This window comes from Apium graveolens, chromosome 2 (assembly GCF_009905375.1).
Source record: "Apium graveolens cultivar Ventura chromosome 2, ASM990537v1, whole genome shotgun sequence".
NCBI lineage: Eukaryota > Viridiplantae > Streptophyta > Magnoliopsida > Apiales > Apiaceae > Apium > Apium graveolens.
In genome coordinates, this window is record NC_133648.1 from 257,289,441 (window position 1) to 257,313,432 (window position 23,992).

The window sequence follows — 23,992 nt, forward strand, 5'->3', positions numbered from 1 at the left end:
CAGGAGCCAGCAAAACTTGAAGATATTCCGGTAGTCAATGAATTTCCAGATGTATTTCCCGATGAGTTACCAGGACTTCCTCCAGACAGAGAAATTGAGTTTGCGATCGATTTAACACCTGGAACGGAACCAGTGTCCAAGGCCCCGTATAGAATGGCGCCCCTCGAGATGAAGGAACTAGCAAAGCAATTGCAAGAATTGTTAGAGAAAGGAGTAATCAGACCCTGTATATCCCTGTGGGGTGCACCGGTACTATTTGTCAAGAGGAAGGATGGGAGCATGAGACTGTGCATCGACTATCGAGAGCTCAACAAGCTTACTATCAAGAACAAGTATCCGTTGCCTAGAATTGATGATTTATTTGACCAGTTGAAAGGAGCCAAGTACTTCTCCAAGATTGATCTGAGATCAGGATATCACCAACTAAAGATTAATCCAGAGGATATATCAAAGACAACTTTCAGGACAAGATATGGACATTATAAATTTTTAGTGATGTCTTTTGGATTAACCAATGCCCCGACAACATTCATGGACCTGATGAACAGAATTTTCAAGGAATACTTGGACAAGTTTGTTATTGTGTTTATAGATGATATTTTGATTTATTCAAAGAGAGAAGAGGATCATGCAGAACATTTGAGGATAGCTTTGGAGATTTTAAGGAAGAAGAAGTTATATGCTAAATTCTCGAAGTATGAGTTTTGGTTACAAGAACTTCAGTTCTTAGGACACATAGTCAGTAATGAAGGGATCAAAGTGGACCCAGCGAAGATTGAAGCGATTACAAATTGGGAAAGACCGAGAACACCAACAGAGGTAAGAAGTTTCTTGGGATTAGCGGGATTTTATCGCCGATTTGTTCAAAATTTCTCAAGGATTGCAACACCATTGACAAAGCTTACACGGAAGAATGAAAAGTTTAAATGGAATGACAAATGTGAAGAAAGTTTTCAGGAATTGAAGCAAAGATTAATTACAGCACCTATTTTGTCACTTCTAGACGATCAAGGGAATTTCATAATCTATAACGATGCTTCTCATAAAGGACTCGGACGTGTTCTGATGCAGCACGATAAGGTTATTGCGTATGCGTCAAGGCAATTGAAACTCCACGAACAAAAGTATCCTACTCATGATTTGGAGTTAGCAGCCATAGTATTCGCGATAAAGATTTGGAGACATTATCTATATAGAGAAAAATGCGAGATTTATACAGATCACAAAAGCTTAAAATACATATTCATAAAAAAGGAGCTTATATGAGACAGAGGAGATGGTTAGAGTTTATTAAGGATTATGACTGCACGATTAACTATCATCCCGATAAAGAAAATATTGTGGCAGACGCGTTAAGTCGGAAAGAAAAGTTGAATATGTTATCAGTACCTGAAAAAATATATAAGGAATTTCAGAAATTGGAATTGGAAATCAGAGTTTGTAAGCCTGATGAAGCGACAGTGTATAGTATGACTTTCCAGCCGGAGTTGTTAGAGAAGATAAGGAAGTGTCAAGAGGAGATAATGGATCAGGACATTAATCATTTGGTAGGTGAGGAATCGTGCACGCAAAAAGATGATCAAGGTATTCTTAGGTTTTCTTCTAGAATTTGGATTCCACCAGTAACGAAGTTGAAGAATGAAATTTTACAGGAAGCTCATAATTCAAGATATTCAATCCATCCAGGGAGTACCAAGATGTACAGAGATTTAAAGGAAAATTATTGGTGGCCAGATATGAAGAAGGAGAGTGCAGAATGGGTTAGCAGATGTTATACATGTCAGAGAGTTAAAGCAGAGCATCAGAGACCAAGTGGATTGTTGCAGCCATTAGAGATTCTAGAGTGGAAATGGGAACACATTGCCATGGATTTCATAGTCGGATTACCAAGAACAAAGGCCAATCATGATGCCATTTGGGTTATAGTGGACAGACTTACCGAGTCAGCTCATTTTCTGCCTATAAATGAAAGATTTTCACTAGACAAGTTAGTCCATATGTACCTGAAAGAAATCGTAGTTCATCATGGAGTTCCTGTGTTTATCATATCCAATCGAGATCCGAGATTTAATTCAAGATTTTGGAAGAGTTTTCAAGAATGTTTGGGAACAAGACTGAATATGAGTACGGCTTACCATCCACAGACGGACGGCCGAAGTAAAAGAACAATCCAGACAATCGAAGCATGTTACGTGTTTGTGCTATTGACTTCAAAGGAAGTAGGGATGAGCATTTACCCTTGGTAGAATTTACTTACAATAATAGTTATCATGCCAGTATTGGGATGCCACCCTATGAAGCTCTTTATGGACGCAAATGTCGATCTTCAGTATATTGGGACGAAGTAGGAGAACGCAAAATACTTGGACCTGAATTGGTGCAATAGACAGGAAGTTATTGAAGTTATCCAGAAGAGATTAATAGCATCACAAGACCGTCAAAGAAAGTATGCAGATCAATCAAGAAAAGATATGGAATTCGAAGAAGGAAATCTAGTATTACTGAAAGTATCACCATGGAAAGGATTGATAAGATCTGGGAAGAAAGGAAAACTGAGCCCTAGATATATCGGACTTTTTGAGATTCTAAAATGTGTTAGAAAAGTAGCTTACGAATTGGCGTTACCCCCGTACATAGAGCACATTCACAATGTTTTTCACGTATCGATGCTTAAGAAGTATAATCCAGACTCCAGACATGTAATCGAATATGAGCCAATAGAACTTCAAATAGATTTGTCATATGTAGAAAGTCCGATAGAGATTCTAGAAGAAAGAGAGAAAGTGTTAAGAAATAAAGTAGTAAAGTTAGTAAGAGTATTGTGGAGAAACCCAAATGTTGAAGAATCAACCTGGGAGTTAGAAAGTGATATGAGAGAAAAGTACCTTTATTTGTTTTCTTAAGAGATTCCGAGGACAGAATCAGGGAGAAGGATGTATTATCTGGGATATATCGTGTAATTATTTTTGCTAATAAATAAATATTATGCATGTTCAGTATTTATTCTGTGAATTATTTGTTAAGTGGTATATGTGTTTGGATGTTTAAAAATAATACAAATTGAATATTTTAATTTTTATATATTTAAAATAAAATATAGATAATTGTCATATCTTCCTATTTATTTTTATGATGATTTATGATTTTATAGGAAATTTATGGATTTTATAAATTCTTTTTCTGGGTAATTATAAACTATTTTATATAATCGGTAACCAGCCGACTTCACACGTTCTTACATTTTTATAACCTGAAACTCTTCTGAGAACTCCTTCCTAATCTAATTGCAATATTCCGAGTATTTTCTATGTTTCGACTTTTTCGATCTGGCATACTGTTTATCCTGTGCGGGTCCCGGCACAATATTTTCGATACAAAATTTATTTCGATAAATCAATAAAACTCGTATTTTCGATAAAAAAGATCTTTTTATTAAACTATTATAATTATCACCTCATAATACGTGTAACCAGGCGCTGAGACCAAGACCGCAGTACAAATTGTACTGATTTGGATAATTATCTCGAAAACCGGTACCGTTTGGATTTGTTTTAATAAATAAACGTACTATTTTATATCCGGAATGATCCAACGGGATACTAATTTTCCGTAATTATAAATAGCCTTTACCGTATTTTATTTTGTACCAAAAATCATTTGCAAACAGTATTTACAGAATTTTCCAGAGAAAATACTTATATTCATATAAACTTTCTGAGAATCAAACCAACAAATCAAGGTGTTATTGATCTGTTAGTCCCTTAACAATATAGCAAGAATTACAGAAGGGGGGTTGAATGGAATATTTGAACCTTTTTCTTAAAATAAAAATGTTCAAACTCGAATACACATATAAGTGTTTTGATTAGCACAATGCGGAATAAAAACATAAGTGAATCAAAACATAAGTAATTAAAAACAAGAGTCTTTAAAAATTTCTGGTGGATTTAAACAATTCCACCAGAGATATATATTATATCGAGAGAACTCTGTGTGCAAGAATGCTCATAGCTGCTTACAAATTTGAACTACTGAGAATACAGAGAAATGCTAATAATTCTACTTACAAATGTTTCTCGCTTTTTGTATCTCAGATATGTTTCTATTTGCTACTTCTTGGTTTATATATTACCAAGATTATAAATTCAAAAGATAGAATCATTATAAAAACTATCGGGTCTAATGCTTTGTTACTTTGTTCTCTATTACCCGGTTAATAGGCTTCCTCATTCCATTTGCATACATCCCGACGCTTGTGACCAGTTGTCACTGTCAACTGATGTTTGAATTCTTTATCCGTTGAATACATGATTATCCGTCGACTTTATGATCATCCGTTGATGGCTTCATTGATCATCCATCGACTGCTATATAATACATCCGTTGATAGCCATTTGATCATCCGTCGATGGCTTTGTTAATCATCCGTCGGTAGCTATTTTGGCACTTGACTTCAATTCATTTATGCATAATTACAAGACATCATCTATGTACAATTAATCAACCTATTCTTCATATCTAGTTAAAGTCAACATGACTTATATGCTACTACAAAATTTATACAAAGGTGTATGCAGAAATGTGCTACAGACTCATTATTACATAAGCTACTCACTCGATGGATAATGAGTCATCATCCGTCAGGACTGTAATTAGTTATCCGTCGGGACTATAATTCTTATCCGTCGAGTGCTACATTATTTCACTAAGTAAAATCTACTTAGGCGTTTTGTTTATGAAATCATCAAGTACACAACATATATGTCTACTGGAATTGTAGCCATAAATTAAGAGATACTTGATGATAACAAAACATCCTAAATATATAGCTTTAAAGAAAAGTAGATAATACTAAAAGTGTTTCAATTAATCAAAATGTACAAAGTTTAGCTCACAGTCATTTCAAGATGCTCCTCTAGCCTGAGAATATTTTTCTAGTTTCTTGAAGGTCTGGATCTTCTTTCAAGCTTTTTGTTGTTTTCATCAATCTGATTTTGGAGCTGCCTGTGGAATTCCAATTCATTAGATTCTGAGAGATTTAGCTTTTCTTGCATTTCCAAGAGAGTCTCATTGCTGGAGATGCTCAGTTGGTCTTCTAATCTGAAGAATCTTCTCACACCTTTGTCATCTATGAACTCCATCAGCCAGTAGGGCCTTAGATGCAGTCTTCTCCTTGTGTATGGGATGATAAGAGTCTTTGGGAGTGCATCTTTAGCTCTAACACTCCTTAGTTCTTCAATTTTCTTCAATACTAGTCTTCTTGCAGTGACATTGAACCCAAAGTTCTTCTTGAAGGATAAATAAACTTTAATCAATACAGCTTGGCTCTCTTGAAGAATCCTGTGAAGTGGCCACTGAATCTCCTTTCCTCCTTTGTACTTGAACACTAACCTTTCAGGTAGGTTTCTGTATGCATCAATTCCCCTCACTTCATCTAGTTCATCCAGATAGAGGTTTAGATCAGAAAATTCTTTGATGTCACACAAGTACAAGTAGTCTCCCTTATTAACTTTGGGCTGAGTTTGACTACAGATTTGGATTTGAGGGGTGACAATTTCACTTTCTTGACTGCCCTTGACTTTGTCCTTTTTGGCTTTCTAAGGATTGGTAGACTGAAGTTAGGAATTGGTATATTATCCCATTCTATTGGCTCATCCTTGGGCATAATAGGTTCACCATGAATATTCCTGTAGGGATCCACCACCCTTATATCTTCAAATACCACAGAGGGCTTTGATGCTTGAGTTGTAGCTGGTGTGGGTTCCTTAGGAAATTGATCTTCCAATTCCTTGTCAACAATATCCAGTTTCCTTTTTGTTCTTTTAGCCAATTCTTTCTTCCTTGGAGATTTCTTCTGTTCTTCAACTTGCTCCCTTGATTCAGTAGCTTCAGATGGTTGAGAGGGAATTTGTTGGGATGAACTCACAGCCTGTAGCTTGGCTAAGATAGCAATCTGCTCTTTCTTTTGTTTATCCTTCTTTACATCTAGAGCAGCTTGCCTCTTTTCCTGCTTCAATCTGGCTCTTTCTTCTCTCTTTGCTTGAGCAAATTGAGGATGTCCAGCTACCACACAAATCTCCTTCCCATTTCTGAATATCTTAGCAATCCTCTTTTTAGAAGCTGAATCAGTTGGATCTTTGTAGAAAACAATTGATCTTGACAGAAGCTTCTTCTCATCAGGCTTGGGTGTCTCATACACAGTATCCAAGGGGTTCTTCAAGGATGATTTTGAATAGTTTGCCCTTGGTTTAAGAATCATTTCAGCCTTTGGAGACTTGATGCAGGAAGATTGTCCTTTTTCCAGATAGTTCATGCTCATCTCATTCACACTTATTTGCTTGACTTGAGAGTGATGGATGGCTGACTTAACTGGCTCCTTGACAAGTTGGAACTTCTTCTGTATCTCCTCATCAATCTTCTCCCAGTTGATCAAACTCAACTTTTCTTTTTCAGCAGCTTTCAAGTTTGCTGCTGCTGCTTGAATCAGATCTATACCATCTGCAACTGGTGGCTTTGAGACAATAATTGATGGCACAATTACCTTAGTGATTTGTATCTGAAGCTTCTCCCCCTCACTTGGTCCTTTCTCCCCCTTTTTGTTATCATCAAGTTAATGAGTCAGGCCTTGTGCTTTAGCCAGTTGCATTTGAAGATTGGTCTGAGACTGTTGATTTTGAAGAATGGTGGCCACAGAATTTTCAATAACTTGAACTCTGTCTTCCAACTTGGCCAGCTTCTTTTCAGCATCTGATTCTCTTCTCAGTCTCAGTAATAGATCCTGCATGGTACCATATGGCATGACCGAATCCAGCTTCTCAGAATTATAGGTCTTCAAGTCAGCTATATCCTTTTTGAGTTCATCTACACTCAGATTCTGTCTTAATTATTGTAACTTCATTAGATGTAGAGAATCTAGGTGAGCTTGAAGAATGGCCTTGGTACCAGCATTTGAGCTCCTCTGAATGGCCTTTTGGATATACATGATTTGTTTGACCAAGGATACATTAAATTGTCCTGGTGTGGACTCCTTTGTCAAGGCCCATTCAGGTAAATCTGGAATAGAACTTGGGCCTTCATCTCCCCCTAAGTTCATGCTACCATCAAATAAAATAGAGTCATCATCATTAAAATTTACTCCAAATTCCTCAGATGGCACACCAACTGTAGGAGGCATTAAATTGACAACAACTTTATCCCTTTGTAGAGATTCTGAAGTATGCACCAGATTTAAAGTCTATTCTGCCTCCTCATTGCCCTGAGCAGCCAACAATTGATAGCCTGACACAGGATGAGTAAAAGTATCAGCATTCAAGGAAATGTTATCAATTACAGCTTTGTAATGTTGCTGAAATTGTCTTTCCTTTTCAGCATCATCCACAATCATTAACTCATGAGCAATGGCTGGATCCACCCTTATATCCTCTGTACCTGCTTTTCTCTCATGTTCTCTCTTTTGTTGCATCAGGGTCTCACCCTGGCTCCCCACCCTCACACCCTCACCTTCACCTACTAAGGCGGGACTCCTCTCACTCCCTTTTGCCAATCCTAAATAAATGGATTGCTGATTTTCACTCATTTCCTCTCCTTTTGCCTGGGAGCAACCCAGCCTCTCACTCAAGACACTCTCCTCTCTCAGTCCTAAGAGTGACTGTACAACCACTAAATCTTCTGCACTTGAAATAATTAAAGTTTGAAGTTGTGCAGAGATACTCGACAGATGAGTGATATCCATCGAGTGAGTGGTAATGCTATCCAACGGATAACTGCTGTTAGGCTTATCCGTCGGGATACAATCACTACTCGACGGATGAGCAATATCCTTCGAGAGAGTAGAAATGAATGAGGTGGGAAGAGAAACTATTGTTGACTCTATGCTGATTGAAGATATTTGGGGCACAGATGTCACAATAGTTTCTGAAAGAATTGGCAAGTGAGCCAACAAATCATCTAAAAGATGATGCTCACTTGCACTGAATTTTGGCTTCCCCAACAGAGTTAAAGAAGGGGAATCAGGAATTGAAGTGTTTATCATATCCACTTCCAGAGATTTTGTTGGTGAGTATGGTGTATGAGATTCTTCTATAACTAGAGATTTTGGCTGTGACTCCACATTTATTGGAGCCACATCAAATTGAATTTGAGAGAGTGCAGGGACTGTGTCTTTAGCACCAGTTTGCACTGTGTATGTGCCCTGTGCATCCCCAGAGGTTTTAGATTTCTTCTTTCTTGTATAAGTTTGGGGTGAGCTTGTGTCCCTAACCCTTTTGGCCTGTACTCTTGGCTGAGAGCTTTGTTCAATAACCACATCCTTTTGGGAGGATGCAGCTAGAAGTGAGCTTTTGTCCTTTCTAAGCACTGCAGTTTGTTGGGAAACTACAGTGTGGCTAGGCTGGGATTCACTCAACTCTCCAACCTTATTCTTGGGGTTTCTTTGATGTTCACCCCTTCCCTCACCTAACTTACCCTCCTTCACACTCCCCTCTTTGGCTTTGGTGGATTTTTCAACTGGTATCTCTTGAGAGATACCAGAGGGGGTTTTCTTTGATTTGGTTTTGGAAATAGTAGTAGGTTTGGAGGCTTTGGTAGGCAACTGTTTGGTCATTGACACAGTTGCCATAGCTACTCCTGAATTCAAAGAAATAGTGGAGGTTGGAATAGTTGTAGGGATGGATGAACTTACCTCACTTACCTGAGGTGCCTGCATTACAGGAAAGTAGAACATTGACACATCCTTGTGATGATTAGCCCTGTTCAAATCTGCAATTTGTCTTCTCTCTTGAACCCAACAATCCAGTTTGTTGTTAGGGTTCTCAAGCACAATCTCTTCACAGAGGTGGTTATCCAATAACATGAAAAATCTAGCATAATACACATTTTTACCTCTTTTTGCTAACTCACCCAATTTAAATCCTAACTCAAATAGGACAAGGTCACTGAAATTGTAAAATTTATCTGTAACTAGCATGTATAGCATGTTAAGCATTGAAATATTCACTGAATCAAAATTACTGATTTTTCCAGAGAAAACCTTAGTAACTACATCACACATGAAACTCCACTCCTTTCTAAGACCCATTATCCTAATATCACTCAGTTTAGAAGTAGGAAGTGCATAATGCATGGAATTAAGCATATTGATAATATCAGTGTCATTGTGTGGTGAAGTCACATTGTTATCAGGAATTTTGAAACATGCTTTTATGACATCACTATTGATACAAAACTTTGATGGTTAGAGTGATGGTTTTGTCAGTAGAGTTGTAGATAGCAGTGGTCCACATCTCTTCAACAACTTCACAGAAGATTGTAGGTGATTCCAGCATGGCGTAATTTAGCTTGCAATTCTTCACAAAGTCCATCATCTTGTGATAGTCCTCTTATTGCTGAATACCCTTATTGACCCATGCAGTGAAATTGTTCTTCTCATAAATGAACCCAGTTTGAGACATAATCTTTACTACAGGTGCCATTGTTAGAGAATTAAAGCTTGAAGAGAATGAGAGTATTTGCTTGAGAGAGAATGAAATTTGAGCAGTTGAATTTGAGAATGATAAAAGAAAACAATTGCAATGAAATAAGCTTTTATACTATCTCAAGAATAACTGATAAAAATAATAAAGTAAAGTAAATTAACCAATAAAAATTTTCCTAAAATAGCCGTTTAAAAATAAACTGTAAAAATTCCACCCATTATCCGTCGTGTAATGCTTACAAACTATAAGTATACTCGATGGATAATGTACAGGGAATTAATGGCTGAGATTAAGACACTTCGACGAATGAGGATAAACTGTTATCCGTCGAGTTTTAAAAGATTCCAGAAAAATAATTGATTTTCATTAGCAAATAGTATATCGATGGATGACTAAACTCGATGGATAAGGGTCATCCATCGAGATGTAAATTTTGACTTAGCCAAAATTTCATCAAAGACTGAAAAATCAATTGAATTTCTGGCTGCATAACAACTTGCAAAATAACTCAGATAGATTTAAGAGTAATTAAGCATACCTACCTCACTTAAAAACCAAGAACTTGTGGTTCCGATTCTGGTTTTACCTAAAAACCGAAGCGAACTGAGGTTTGCTCTGCTCTAGCTGCAGGAGTAAAAAGAAGAAGAAGAGGGGTTTTAAGGGGGGTTTTTGATAGGGGCATTTGTAACAACCTAAATCCGGGGTCAAAATTTGGTGTCACTAAACAATCTTTACATAAAATCAAATAATAAACAAATAACCCCTTGGATCCGGATCGTTTACAGGTTATGGTATGAAACAAGAATCTAATCTTCTACAACTCACGACAACTAGAATACAAGTGTAATTACCTTTGTACTAATGTTCTTGTCATATTCTTCTAACTTCTTCAACCTCTCGCAGCGGAGATTTCTCTAACTTCTGATGTCTATCAAAGCTATTCATTTTTATCCTTATCTATTTCTGGCAGAAATAAAAATTTACAAAGCAAGAGTGAGCCAAAAATGTCCATCAAGTATATAATTTAAGTTGCAAATATCAATAACAAAGGAAAATTTCCGGACAAAATTTTAAAACAATTTTAAACAATTTTATTTAATTGAATGATTTGAGCGAATAAACGTTGGCGGTAACCAGCCTTTAGTTATAAATCCAAAAGTGACCAGTGATTCCCAGATTCATCTCCTGGATCAGGGTTTTGTCCGATTTTTTTTTTTAAATCATAAAACTTTCGAGAGAGAATGCCGTTAATGGTGATCAACAACAAATTAGACTGGACAGTAGTTCGCATCTATATTCTGCTGATCAGTCAGAATATAATGCAGATCTATATCTCCTATATAGATCCAGTCGGGTCCCCGGGCACTACGGCCCATCTCGAGGCACCAGTCATAACCCGGTCCTCAGGATTAAGTAAAACTCAATCCCCAAAATATCACTATCCAGCCCGTAGAGTGTTTTGATGTCGAATCATTTTGAATTCAAAACATCCCAATTCAGGGTTCGCAAATAACCCGAAAGAATGGGTATTTGCTCAAGAGAGCAATCGAATTATAGGAACAAGAATAAAAGGATCATGCATAATCAGAGTAATTGCAGCGAAATATAAAACATTTAACTATTATGAACTTAGAATAAGAATGAAGAAATAATTGCAGTAATTTAAAAGAAAAAATCAGGAATACTTGCAGTATTTAAAAGAAAGTTCGGGAATACTTGCAGTATTTAAAAGAAAAATCAAGAATACTTGCCTCAATAAGCTTTAATTGCTATTACAAGTTGACTTTGGTTCGACTTGGACGTTCGGCTTTATCGTCAAACTACTATCCTATTCTGGATATGATCCCAACATTCAGACCCTTCAGTTGGAACTTTATTGATCACGACGTCTAATCACTAGATCATTCTTAGTCCGATGTCGATACTCGGGTTTCACGTCTAGGACCTACAGGGTTAAAATACCCTAATTCAGATAATCGTCTTACTTAACATAAATCATTATCCTATTCTACCTATACGATTTCATAGCCCAACTCATATTTATATGTATTATTGAAATACACATAATAATTAGGGTTTACATCTTAAAAACTCGATTCGGTATTTATTTTTGGAAAATACATATACTCGTCGTTTTGAAAAACAGGTAATCGATAATTCATAAATTATTCTGTCTCAATCGCACTTAAGTTCATATAATATAATCATATATGATTATTCAACGTCTCTGATAATTATAGGTTACGTTCTCGTATTTTCGGAATTTATTTCCCAAAAATCGGGCAGCGTCTCCTTTGTTTATCGGCCTACCCGTCGAAATCAAATCGACGTCAAATTCACAACAACAATCCAATTTTACAACTGCAATCCCAATATTCAAGAATCCCAACCACCGATACATTTCATATATTAATTATTTTTATTCGTATTTTATATTTTTGTTCGTATTTTTATTTTATTCGTAGGACTCAGATAAAAATCATCACCATCCACCGTCGGCTCGCCGAGGCTCATCGCCGACGGCGGTAAAATTCGCGGGTTTCCGATTATCGGACATCCTACGCGAATCCCACCGATTATTATTATTACTTTTCGCACATTTTTTTTTATAATCTTTAATCAATTCATTTCTTGCAGAAACATAGGAATTAAGATTTAATAAAATCAATCAGTTAATCAACAGATACACACGAACATACAACAAGGAAGATACACACACGCGTCAATCCCACGCGCCACCACATAACCAAAGACAGGGAACCAAAAACACAGGCGGCAACACCGCCTCCCGTCAACGCACACACACAACACGGCTATACACACACGTACAACACACACACGCACACATATAACACAGACACGCACACAATTACGAACACACACACACATATATATATAACTAAATCGAACAGAACCGAAACAAGAGGAATCGCCGGAAAAGCCGGCTGGAAAACTCACCGGGAAACAAGAATCCGGGGAAAATCAGAGAGAAAACGGAGAGAGAAGGAAGAGAGAGAAAAAGAATAAGGGAGAGAGTGTAGAAATAGAGAGGAGAGATCGAGATTACAGAGAGATCGAACAAGAGAGATGAAGAGAGGAGAGAAATCGAGAAGCTTCGAGAGATTACCAGAGAAGGAGATAGGCGGTGTGACAAACAGGGGGGTGGGGGTTTGGTTTATAAATTTTTTTCTTTTATTGGTTTTCTTTATTTTTACTTTACTCCCTGTTTGTATCGTAATTTAAGAATGGACCTAATACTTAATGGGTAAAATAATTTGAAATTTATGAAAATAATTCCTTTAAAAACCCCGGACTAATTAGGAATTAGTAAAATCAAATTTGCAAGATTTCTAAATCATTTTTATAACGCACATCAGACCCGTATTTTACAATTTAATGAATACACATACGGGGAAATAAAAGCTAGAAAATCTCCGAATAAATTTTAAAATTCTTGAAATATTCCCAACTTAATAAAATAAAATTTTCACAATTTTTGAAGCATTTTGGAATTAAATACGGATTTTACAATGAAATGAAATCAAAAATCATTTGAAGATAAATTATTAATAAAATATTGATTTCTAAATTTTATAAACTCATAAAATAATAAATAAAATTATAAAACAATAAAAATAATTTTAGGAGCAATTTTAGCATTTATAAGAATAGGTATTCAATAAAATTATTTTAAAAGCAAAATAATTCGTGCAACTCAATAACTTACTATACAATTAATCTTTGTACCTAATAGATCACACACAATTTGTAATAAAGCAAAGCATAGCTAACAGACTCATCAAGTATTTTATTTATTTAATAATTCGATAATTATATTTACAGATCGGATCCAAAAATAGGTTACTTAGCCGCTAAGTAACTAAAAAGACGATACAATTTTAATACCCGGTTTGGATAATTATCAAAACAGATCCTCTTATAAAACACTTTATACAAAAATAAGATAGTAATGCCTCTCCTTTTAAGAATATGGATTTTTATCGATATATAAAATAACTAACGTATCAAAAATTTCACAATGTGACTCGTACAGGTCAAACCGTACCCCGGATTGAAAAAGTCAAAACATGAAAAGTGTTCAGAATTATCAGATTAGGTTAGGAAGGAGTTTTTGGAAGAGTTTCGGGTTGTAAAAACGCAAAAACGGCTGAGATGGAACGATTTCTGATTCTAAAAAGTAATTTTACAATTACGTAAAAATAATCATTAACAATTCTATAAATTCTTATAAAATCATATAATAATCCAAAAATTTCCAGAAAAATACCAAAATTATCTATATTTAATTCTGGATAATTAAAAATTAAAATATCTTATTTTTATCAAAAATAAACATCCAAATATTGATATCAATTATCAAATAATTCACCAAAATTCACATAAAAATCACATAATAATTATTTAGTGATAAAAATAATTACATAATATTTCCCAGACTTTACATCTTCCCCCCTTAAAAGGATTATGTCCTCAGAATCATGCTAAGGAACAGACATTGATACATTTCGAGTATCTTACTTAAAATTTCTCAGGACTTACTACTTTAATCACGATTCAACGGTCCCCTACCGTCATCAATTTTACCAGTTGCTCATGCAACCCTTAACTCAATCTTTTACTTCACACATTTGGAGCTAAATTACTCTTCATAGTCATACACACATGAATGACTTATGGACTCGTTACACCTGTGACAACAAGACCAACTCATTCACAATCGTTCTATCTATCTCACTATTTCAAAAGACTAACTTAATTTACACTAACATTCTTTTCTTTCCAATTCTAATAGTTCGTACTCATGAAATTTCTATTTTCACTAACTGTTCTACTGTATTCGAGAATCTTTAATCTATCTCTTACACCTTTCTATCCGTCTGCGCCCGGTATGCCGAGCTCATGGCGTCTTATACTTAGAACGTTCTAAATCTATTTCAAAAACTAAAAAGTAAAGGAAAATCTCGACAATTGCATTTAACTCACCACTTTATGGTATACTTCGATTTCTTTTCAATCACCATCAAGTATATTCATTGAGCGAGAATCTGTTACTATCTGAAAGGAAATATTAATTTGGAACGTAATGAATCATAACTTTATTCAAAACCCGGTCTCTTGGTACTAATACCCATTTTGTTGTCATATCAAATTAGATATCAATACGAACTTTGATGCTCACAACGTTCCATACTGAAGTCAACATCAATCATCTGTATTAATACCACCTTTGATATCCAACAACAAAGTAAGTATCAGCATAACCCAGAAGACGGATCAAAGCCTATTCTTCAATTTCTAACTTTTCCAATTCCTTTATCCATTTTTCCAACAATCTTAGTAACATTCACTCTTTCTTTTCTATTCTAAACATCTGTCTCTAAATGGATCTTGCTTGGTTGGTAATTAACCATACTTCCGTAGCTCATAATCTGTTATAACCAGAATTCATACCTTTGAAGCTGAGACTGTAGTTGCTATTTTTCAACTCTTCGCAAGCATATCTTCAGGCGTTCAACTTGGTTTTCCTTAGTCGTTGGATTAGTGAGGATGTTTTCAATAAATACAATCACACTATCCCAATACTCCTAGTACACTGTGTTCACTTAACCTTCAAACTTACAATTCCTGATAATCGATGCGTAACTTCATACCTCTGTTTTCTTTTTCCATGACCTCTTTTGTGCACAGCGCAAAATATTCTTTATTTCATCATTCTTTCATTTCACATTTCTGAAGTTTTCCTTCACTCATTATTTCATTCCTATTGAGTTGTACGATACAGGGCTTTTGACACCAGCTTGACTCTATGCAGTAACCGACGAGAAATTCTTACCTCATTCTCCGAGGTAACCTTGGGAAATCATTCATTCGAACCTCCTAGACTTCACTTTAATTTTAAGGAATCCCGACATGAGATTCATTGTAACGTTCTTCTCTAGCAGTTTGCCACCAATGCCTTTGCTTAACCTTCCCTGTTTACACGCCTTCCTGGAAAGAATTCCTATCTCCAATTATCGGCATTTCACTCCTTTTCTTGATTAGTTCTTCATTCTCATTATTCATTATCTCTTTTAAACATAACGAATTTCTTTTTCTTAGTAATATTAATATGTTTATTATTATTAGATAGGTCATTTCTGGAGTTCACACTGGAATGAAGGCTTTTATTTATACTATTTAAATTCTTACTAACAGAATTATCGAATTTCATCGGTAGCTATTTGCTTAGCCTTGCTTAACTCATCACGGCTCGTGTATATAACTTTATCTCGTTGGTCAACATCTATTTTCCTTGAGTTCACATGCGGACTTCATCAGTCTCCGTCTTACCTTAGATGCTTGAATTTGCGAGCTTTCCACTATTTTACAGCAACTTCCATTCAATCGTAATTTGACATGGATGTATATTCACGTTCTTCATAGAGTATTATTACAGATGGTGACTTTTCCTTGCTCTATCTTGGATTTTCAGTTCTTACAAACGTTCTCTCCATTAATTTATAGAAGCTTTCATTAATTCGTCACTCGATATGGGTATACATCCAAGTCCTTCCTGGAACGCTATTACAGATGATAGGATCTCTTTGCTTTTTCTTGAACCTCCAGTTCTTAAAAATGTTCTTTTTACTAGCATGTACCAATAACTTTCTGTTTCTCTTGTTTATCGAAAAGGGCATTATCTTCTGGATAAATCCTCACACATGTTTGCAGTAACATCTGGCTAATTGTACTAAACTTTCAATTTATGTTAATGTCATTACTTTCTCCAAATTGCTATTTCGGATCTGAAGATCATGTTAGAGCTTGACTCAATCTAATTGGAATCGATCTCCATTTAACTCACCATTAGTTGGTAAAGTTGATCAATTGACTCCTTTAACTGATCACTTAAACCAAGTGCTGACTAGCTAAATGGAATCAAAGACCAATTACATAGAGTCGGTTTGATCATAACATTCTTTCTCAAGAACCGAGATCGCAATCATTTGGAGTACTGATGAAAACGACAATATAATTCTTTATTCTTGAACGTAGGGTAATTTCTGAAAATTTGGGCAGCACTTTCCCCTACACCATTGACTACCCGTCGGATTCAAGCCGATACCATCAATCAACCAAATCACTCACAATCATATCCACCCACTTTCATCAACCAAAATCATCAATTTTCCACAACTCACATTTTTATCATTTTGATCAGCATCTCTTTAATTGGAATTGGGTCTTACACCAACAATGATTAATATAATCATACATTTTTCAATTCTTTCAGAATATTACAAAATATTATTGGTGAACTTAAAATTTATCTTGTTGTTTCTCAAAATTTTATTTCGCAAGTATTTTAGCTTATTTCTTGTCATCACTAAGTGTGTATAGTTACTTTAAAAATTATGTCGCATCCTTCAACGAACCACACCAATCCTCTTTCTTTGACGATACACACTCAATTTCAATAATGAGTCTATTTATCTTTTAATAACCATGCAGGGTCTTGATTATCACCCTCATCTGGTGGAAACTCAATTGTCGGATCATTATTTCTTGCAAGATTCCAAAGTCGAATTACCATTCCTTCATCTCCAGTTATGATTCCGTATTGAACTTTCATCACTGGTCTGGTTATGATTATTAAAATCACCATCACTTATTTACGCAAGTTAGAGAACTTCACAATTTCTTAAAGAACACGTTCGAAGTTCGATTACATTTAAGATTTCTTCTATCTTGAATTTTCACGACAAATATGTTAGGTCACACACACTGTAGAAGGGGGTTGAATATAGTGTTTATCACAATCAAATCGAATTAAAGAACTCAAGTAACAGAAAACAGACTTTATTCAATATAATAAACTCTGTTACAAGATGGAACTGTCCTCTCTCAGTGATGAACAAATATCACGAGAGCTGCTAGGGTTACAATAAATATTATTCTCGATAATGATAACACTTATAGTGTAAATCCTATGTCTGTGTTTATATACTACACAGTTACAAGATAATTGCTAATTGATATGGAATATAATTCTACTTCCTAAAATATATCAATCAGATATCTTTTCTTCCAAGTATTCTATTCTTCGTAGAATTCCTTCTTCATGCATATATCTTCTTGCGTTTATCTTGATCTTCTTTCCTTTCAATTAGCTGCCTTCCTTATCTGAAAGTCTCCTTAAGTCCTGATATTATCTTCTGATAAATATCTCCTGATAACTTAAGTTCCGACTTCAGTATAAGTACTGATTTCCAGTTAAGTACTGATTTGTCTTGTTTAAGTAAGATCTGAAAACTAAACACAAATCATATTAGACATGACATTATCAAATAAGATCTGCTTAAGTTTTCAGAAGATTGTTAGATATATTTGATAATGTCTAATATGATTTTGACATCATCAAATATCTGTTAAACTTGTATATTATGCTAATTTACAAGTCGGGGGAGATTGTTAGAATTTGAGAAGTTGTAGATCTTGACTTGGCTTCAATTACTGATCTCTTTGATGTCAGGAGTTGTTCTGAGATAGTTCTTTAACAAACATCTCTCAGCATATTTAAGTTCATCAATCATCCTCCTTTTAGCATTCTTCAATTCAACTGTATCTTCACCAATTTGAAAGATAGCAGCCCTGAGATCATTTATTTTAGCTTTGCTTATGTCTTGATCCAGTCTGATCAAATATGCCTTGTCAGACTCAAGATTGAATTCTACAGCCTTATAACCCAGAAAGGTAGTTATAATCTTAGCAGAGTTAGGCTTCATCTTAACAATATCACCCTTGTGATCTCTGTACTTGGGACAATATGTGCTGTCAGACTTTATAGAATAAAGCTTCTTCTGTCTCTGAATTTGAATCTTCAAATAACTTGCAGCACTTTCTGTTAATCTGTTCTTCACTTGGAGTAAGAATAGAACATGTTCTAATTCCTCAAAATACTTCAGTGGTATAGCATTTTCCCTTATGTGGTAAACCCTTCCATCTGTCATGAAATATAACAAGATATGTTCTTTCAAGAAGGTATGGTAAACCATCTGTACAGATTCAAGTTGATTCAATCTTTCAGGAGTTGCTCCAACACCTGGTTCACTGAAGGAAGTTGGATCATTGGTTGTGTTCTGCACTCTTCTTCATCAGCACTACCCAATCCAGATTTATCTCTTGCTTCCTTTCCTGTAACCACTCTTGCTTCAAAACCACTTATTACAGTCTTCAAAGGTTGAGTCTGTTTAGCTTTAATGAATCCTGGTAGGAGTAGCTTTGAGGATTTAACATGAGCAATGTCAGAGGTTTCCTTTAACTTATCTTCTAATATCAAGCCAACTTGAGATATGTCAGAGGTTGCTTGCTTCAGTGTTATATCAGAACTTACTATATCTTGACTCTGAACAACTTAAGCCATGTCAGAGGTTGTTTGAAAAATCTTCTTTGAAACCAGAGTAAGATTAGCATCTTTAATAGATATTTCTTCATCCATAGGAGGCACATAAAATTTTACAGGTTCACCAACTTTTTCTTTGCCCTTGGACCTTGGATCTATCTGCATATGTGATTTGGCCTTGGTTGCCTCAGGATTTACCCTTTCTTTTATCACAATTCCTTTAGCCTTAGGAATTTTCTTTTCAACAACAGAAGCTTCAGATTTGGAGTTGACTTTTTTTAACTTAAGTCTAGCTTCTTCTTCTTTTAGACTCTCAAAGTCCATTCTCGAATTTTCTTTCAGAAATAACTGTCTTGAAATCTCCTCATCAAGTTCCAGATGTTCATCAGAACTTATCCTTTTACCAGTATCAGAAGTTATTCTTCTCCAAGTATCAGAACTTGTTCTTTGACTTGTATTTCTAGTTATACTTGATGAAAGACCTTTACCTTGACCATGACCTTCACCCATTCCAGAGTTTCCCGGATCATCTTTTCCATCATCCTTTCCCTTCAGTGTCTTAATAGGTTTGCATTTGGACTTAATTACTTTCTCCCCCTTTTTGGCATCAGCGGGTAATAAAAGAGAGACAAGCAATTCCACTGAGGATTGGATCTCTTTGAGTTGATTTTGATGAGAAGCTTGATTCTTCAAAATTTCATCAATCTGAGACTGTTGCTTCTCTTGGGTTTTCTCAATATAGGCAATTCTGTCAAAGGTAGGTTGGAAAAACCGTTTCTTTTCAAGTTTCATATTCATATCTTTCTAGATCAAGTTTTCTTGAATTTTATTCACATTGTCATGAGTTATTGAGTGTTGACCTTGAAGGTCCCTTGTACTCAATGCAGTAACTCTCAGCTGTATCTTGAAATCATCATTGATCAGCATTTCATCAGCTTTTCCAAGATGCTCAGCAAGAATCTTTTTAGAAGGAACAAAGGTAACTGTGTTCCACTGCTTAGTCCACTCCTGTCCTCTAGGAGTTTCACTCCAAGGTACTGGTGTTTCTCTTGTAACAAACTTCTTAACTATCTCAGCTTTATGACAATTTGTTGAGGTGCATGTCCTGATGGACCAGCTGCATGAGCATCTACATTTGTAGCAGCAGCTTCACCAGTAACTTCATCATTAGCAGCATCATAACTTATAGAATCAGCATCAACAACATCTTCTGATAAAAGAATAGTATGAGAGGCTATGGAGACTTTAACATCATCGTCTAAGTGCTGATCTCCAACTAAGTTCTGATCAACAGCCATATTCTGATGCTCACCTGAAATCTGATCTTCAGTATCTAGATGCAGAGAAGGTGTTGTAGGCAATTCTCGATTAAAATCAGCATCAAGAAATGGTGTTAGTGGTGGAGTTATTGGAACTGGTGGAGCTTCTAGATGAAAAACCTGAGGCACTTCCAAGTTATGGATGTCAGTTTCATCACTTGGCCCCTGGTTATCAGCATGTACTGGAGATTGATGAGGTGCATGAAGGTCTGGATCAGCACTAGGAGAATTGTGAGCTTCAACAGGGTCTTATGAGATTAGAGATTCCTGACCCCCTTCCTTAGCTGCTGCTTCCATTCCTTTACCAGAATCTTCAGGCCTTTTTGTCAATGATTTGAATCTTTTAGCTTTTGAGGAGTCTTTAGGAGCTGTATCATCAGAATTACGCTTTCTAAGCCTTTTTAGGGGCCTGGAACTCCCAATATCAACATCCTTCTGAGAAGAGACCTTCTCAGCTTCTATAACAACATGTTCTGATACTGGAACCTGTTCCTCAGCATCTGATTCATCTCGCAGAATGAATATCCTTCTCTTTTGTTGTGTCTGAGGTACTTTCTTAGTCCTCTTAGGTTTGGAAGATAAAGGCTGCACAGTAGGATCTGAAGGTTGAGGTTGAGAAGTTTGAGGTGGTTGAGTAGAGGTGGTAGGTGCTGATGGACGAGATTCGGATGGTTGAACATCAGGATAAAGTTCAGTGTATTTAACTGGATCGTAGTTTATTAAGGCTTGTTTGACAGATAAAGGAATTAGGAGGGGTCTTAACACAGCCTTCTTATTATCAGTAGATAATAAATCATTAAAAGCTCTTTTAGCTAGTTTGAATGATGAAATTAATTCACTAGCAGATTGGGGCTTATTATCACAACGGAAACTATAGATAAGCTGGCAGAATCTAGCAAAATAAACAGTAGTTCTATCTTCTGTCATTCTATCCCCAATAAAACCTAAGACAACACTTGCATATTCAAAATCAGTTTGATTTATGAGAGCATACCCGATTTGTTGGCTGAAGATGGGAATTGCATCGAAATTGGATCATTTGTTTGCAAAAGCCTTGGTTATGCAGTCAAAGAAGAAACTCCATTCCCTCCTTATGAAAGATCTCTTCAACTAGCCCAGCTTTTCCAATGTCTTCTCATATCCCAGACTGGCCATCATGTTTTGAAGAACTGGCTCTTCAACAGTAGAATAAACACAGTTCTCAGGTAGCTACAGTGCTTGTCGAACCGTAGACAATGTCACAACATACTCATCCTCCCCTGATGAAAAAATAATACTTGGGGACCCTTGAGCACCACCTTCATCATATACACCGCTTCTCCAGAACTCCAGTACTTGAGTACCAGAGACTGCTTCAGGTTCGGCCAGAGCATACCCAATATCAGAACTAGCAAGATAGTCCTGAATGAAGTGAAGTTCAGATGGGGCTTCTGACTTGCTAAGAATAGCGGAGAAGTTATTAGGAACAAACGTAGCTCCATCAAAAATTATATCCTTGGGTGCCATGAGCAATACGTGAGAGAAAAAATTGCCTGTAAGGTGTTTGATAAAATGTCTGTATGAAAAATCATTAGTAGATGTGAGAGAATATAAAAGTAAAAAGGGAGAGATAGAATATGAAGGTAAATAAAAGATTTTACAATATTTTCTCTCTTTTACTTATACACGATTAAAAAATAGTCGTTTGAGATACATGTCAGACATGCAGCAGTAAAAGATAATTAATGGACACGTGTATTCAGTAATCATTACTTATCACATGCAGTTTTTCAAGGAGAAAAACCGTTCCACTTACCAAGTAATCCCATTAATCAAGGACGCTCAGTTTTATTTTAAATTTTAAAAATTTTCCCACTAAATAAATTATTATTTCTGCTTTACCAATATTCTGTAAAAATATGACCAATGAGAGAATGACCATAAATAAACCAAGAAAATAAATACTGCCACGTCAGTATCAGAACTTGATTAGAATTAGAGCTAAAAAGGTCATCAGAATATGGTTAGTATCAGGATTTAAAATGTCATCAGAATTATGAAATGACACAGAGACAAAATCTTGCAAAAAGATAAAATTTCATTAATATATCAAGTGAATATATTTCATGAAACTTAAATTACATGCATGAAATTACAAGATTTCCCTAGTCTAAAATGCCTAACATCAACAGCTTTAGTCCTAAGCTAAGAAGCCTAACGACTAACTCCTTCTGCTGCTGATGAAGAGCACTGCAAGAAAGATAATCCGTTCTTGCTGACAGAGAGCTTCTCTCCTTTCTGCTTCCAATCTATCAAGATTGAGATGATACTCCATTGATAAAAACAAGAGTTCGGTGTGAACCTCTTGTGGAACCGAATCCCAGAGTTCATCAGGAATGGCAGTGACATGCCACTCATGCTGCCAGTAAGCACAACTCAACTCAATAGTGAAAGTTTCATAGTTCAAGAATATGTTAAAACGAACCATTTTTGGTGATATGAATAAAAAGAGAGTGAGTTTATGAGAAAGTGAAGATTGTTTTGGCTGGAATGAAGTGTTGATTTAAATAGCCAATGGAATATCAAGGGATGGGAGAACTGGGCAACAATTCCAAGTAAAAATGGTGACCCCTCGACTTCCTAGATTGATGAGTAATAACAACAGCCATTGGAAGCTTAAAACAGGAGTTAATGAGCACACGAAATAAGTAAAAATTACTGTGCATATACGAGTACCACTAACCCAAATCATGTTGACTGTTTATATCTCACCCAAACATATTCTGATTTTAAATATGACTGTTTCAGATTTTAACCACAAATAAGTCAAGTAAAGAATCAGGATTTAATATCAGAACTTAGACTTATATCAGAACTTAGCAGTCATCAGAACATGATTCCTTAACTCGAAAGGTGAATGCCTGTAATATCCAATATATTTTCAAATATTATTATTATTATTCAGAATTGTTTATGTGATTTTATGTGAACTTTGGTGAATTATCTGAAAAATAGAATTGATATCTGAATGTTTATATGTGACATTATTTGAATATTTGAATTTTTATATGTCCAGAATAAAATATAGATAATTGTAGTATTTTTCTGGTAATTTTTGGAATGTTATATGATTTTATAATGATTTATGAATTATTAATTATTTTCAGAATAATTATAAAATTATTTTATAAAGCCGGGAATCTTTCAACTTCAACCATTTTGCGTTTTTACAACCCGAAACTCTTCCGAAAACTCCTTCCTAACCTAATCTGGTAATTCCGGACATTTTCCGTGTTTTGACTTTTTCGATCCGGATTACGGTTTGACCTGTGCACGGCCCGGCGCAATATTTTCGATACGATAGTTATTTCGGTAATCAATAAAACCCGTAATCTCGAAAGACGAGATATTTTTACGTTATTTTCGTATATGGTGTTTTATAAAAAGCCCGGTTTTGATAATTATCCAATTATGGTATTGAATTGTATCGTTTTTACAGTTACTTAGCGGCTAAGCAACTAATTTAACGATCCAAAACGATCCAGAACGATCCAATATTCCATAAATATAAATAGCCTATTTCTTATTTCGTTTATTTTGTTTATTCATTTGCAACCAGTTAAAATACCGTAAATACAGAGAAAAACCCGAGAAACCGATACGTTCCCGAGAATCAAACACACGAACGAAGGCGTTATCGAACTCCGATTCGGGCGTGCAGCATATCAAAACGAAGGTCTCGAAATCTTCTTTCTGAATCAATCATCAGTTTCTGCCCAGAAATCACAGTAATTTTCTTATTTAATTATTTATATTCG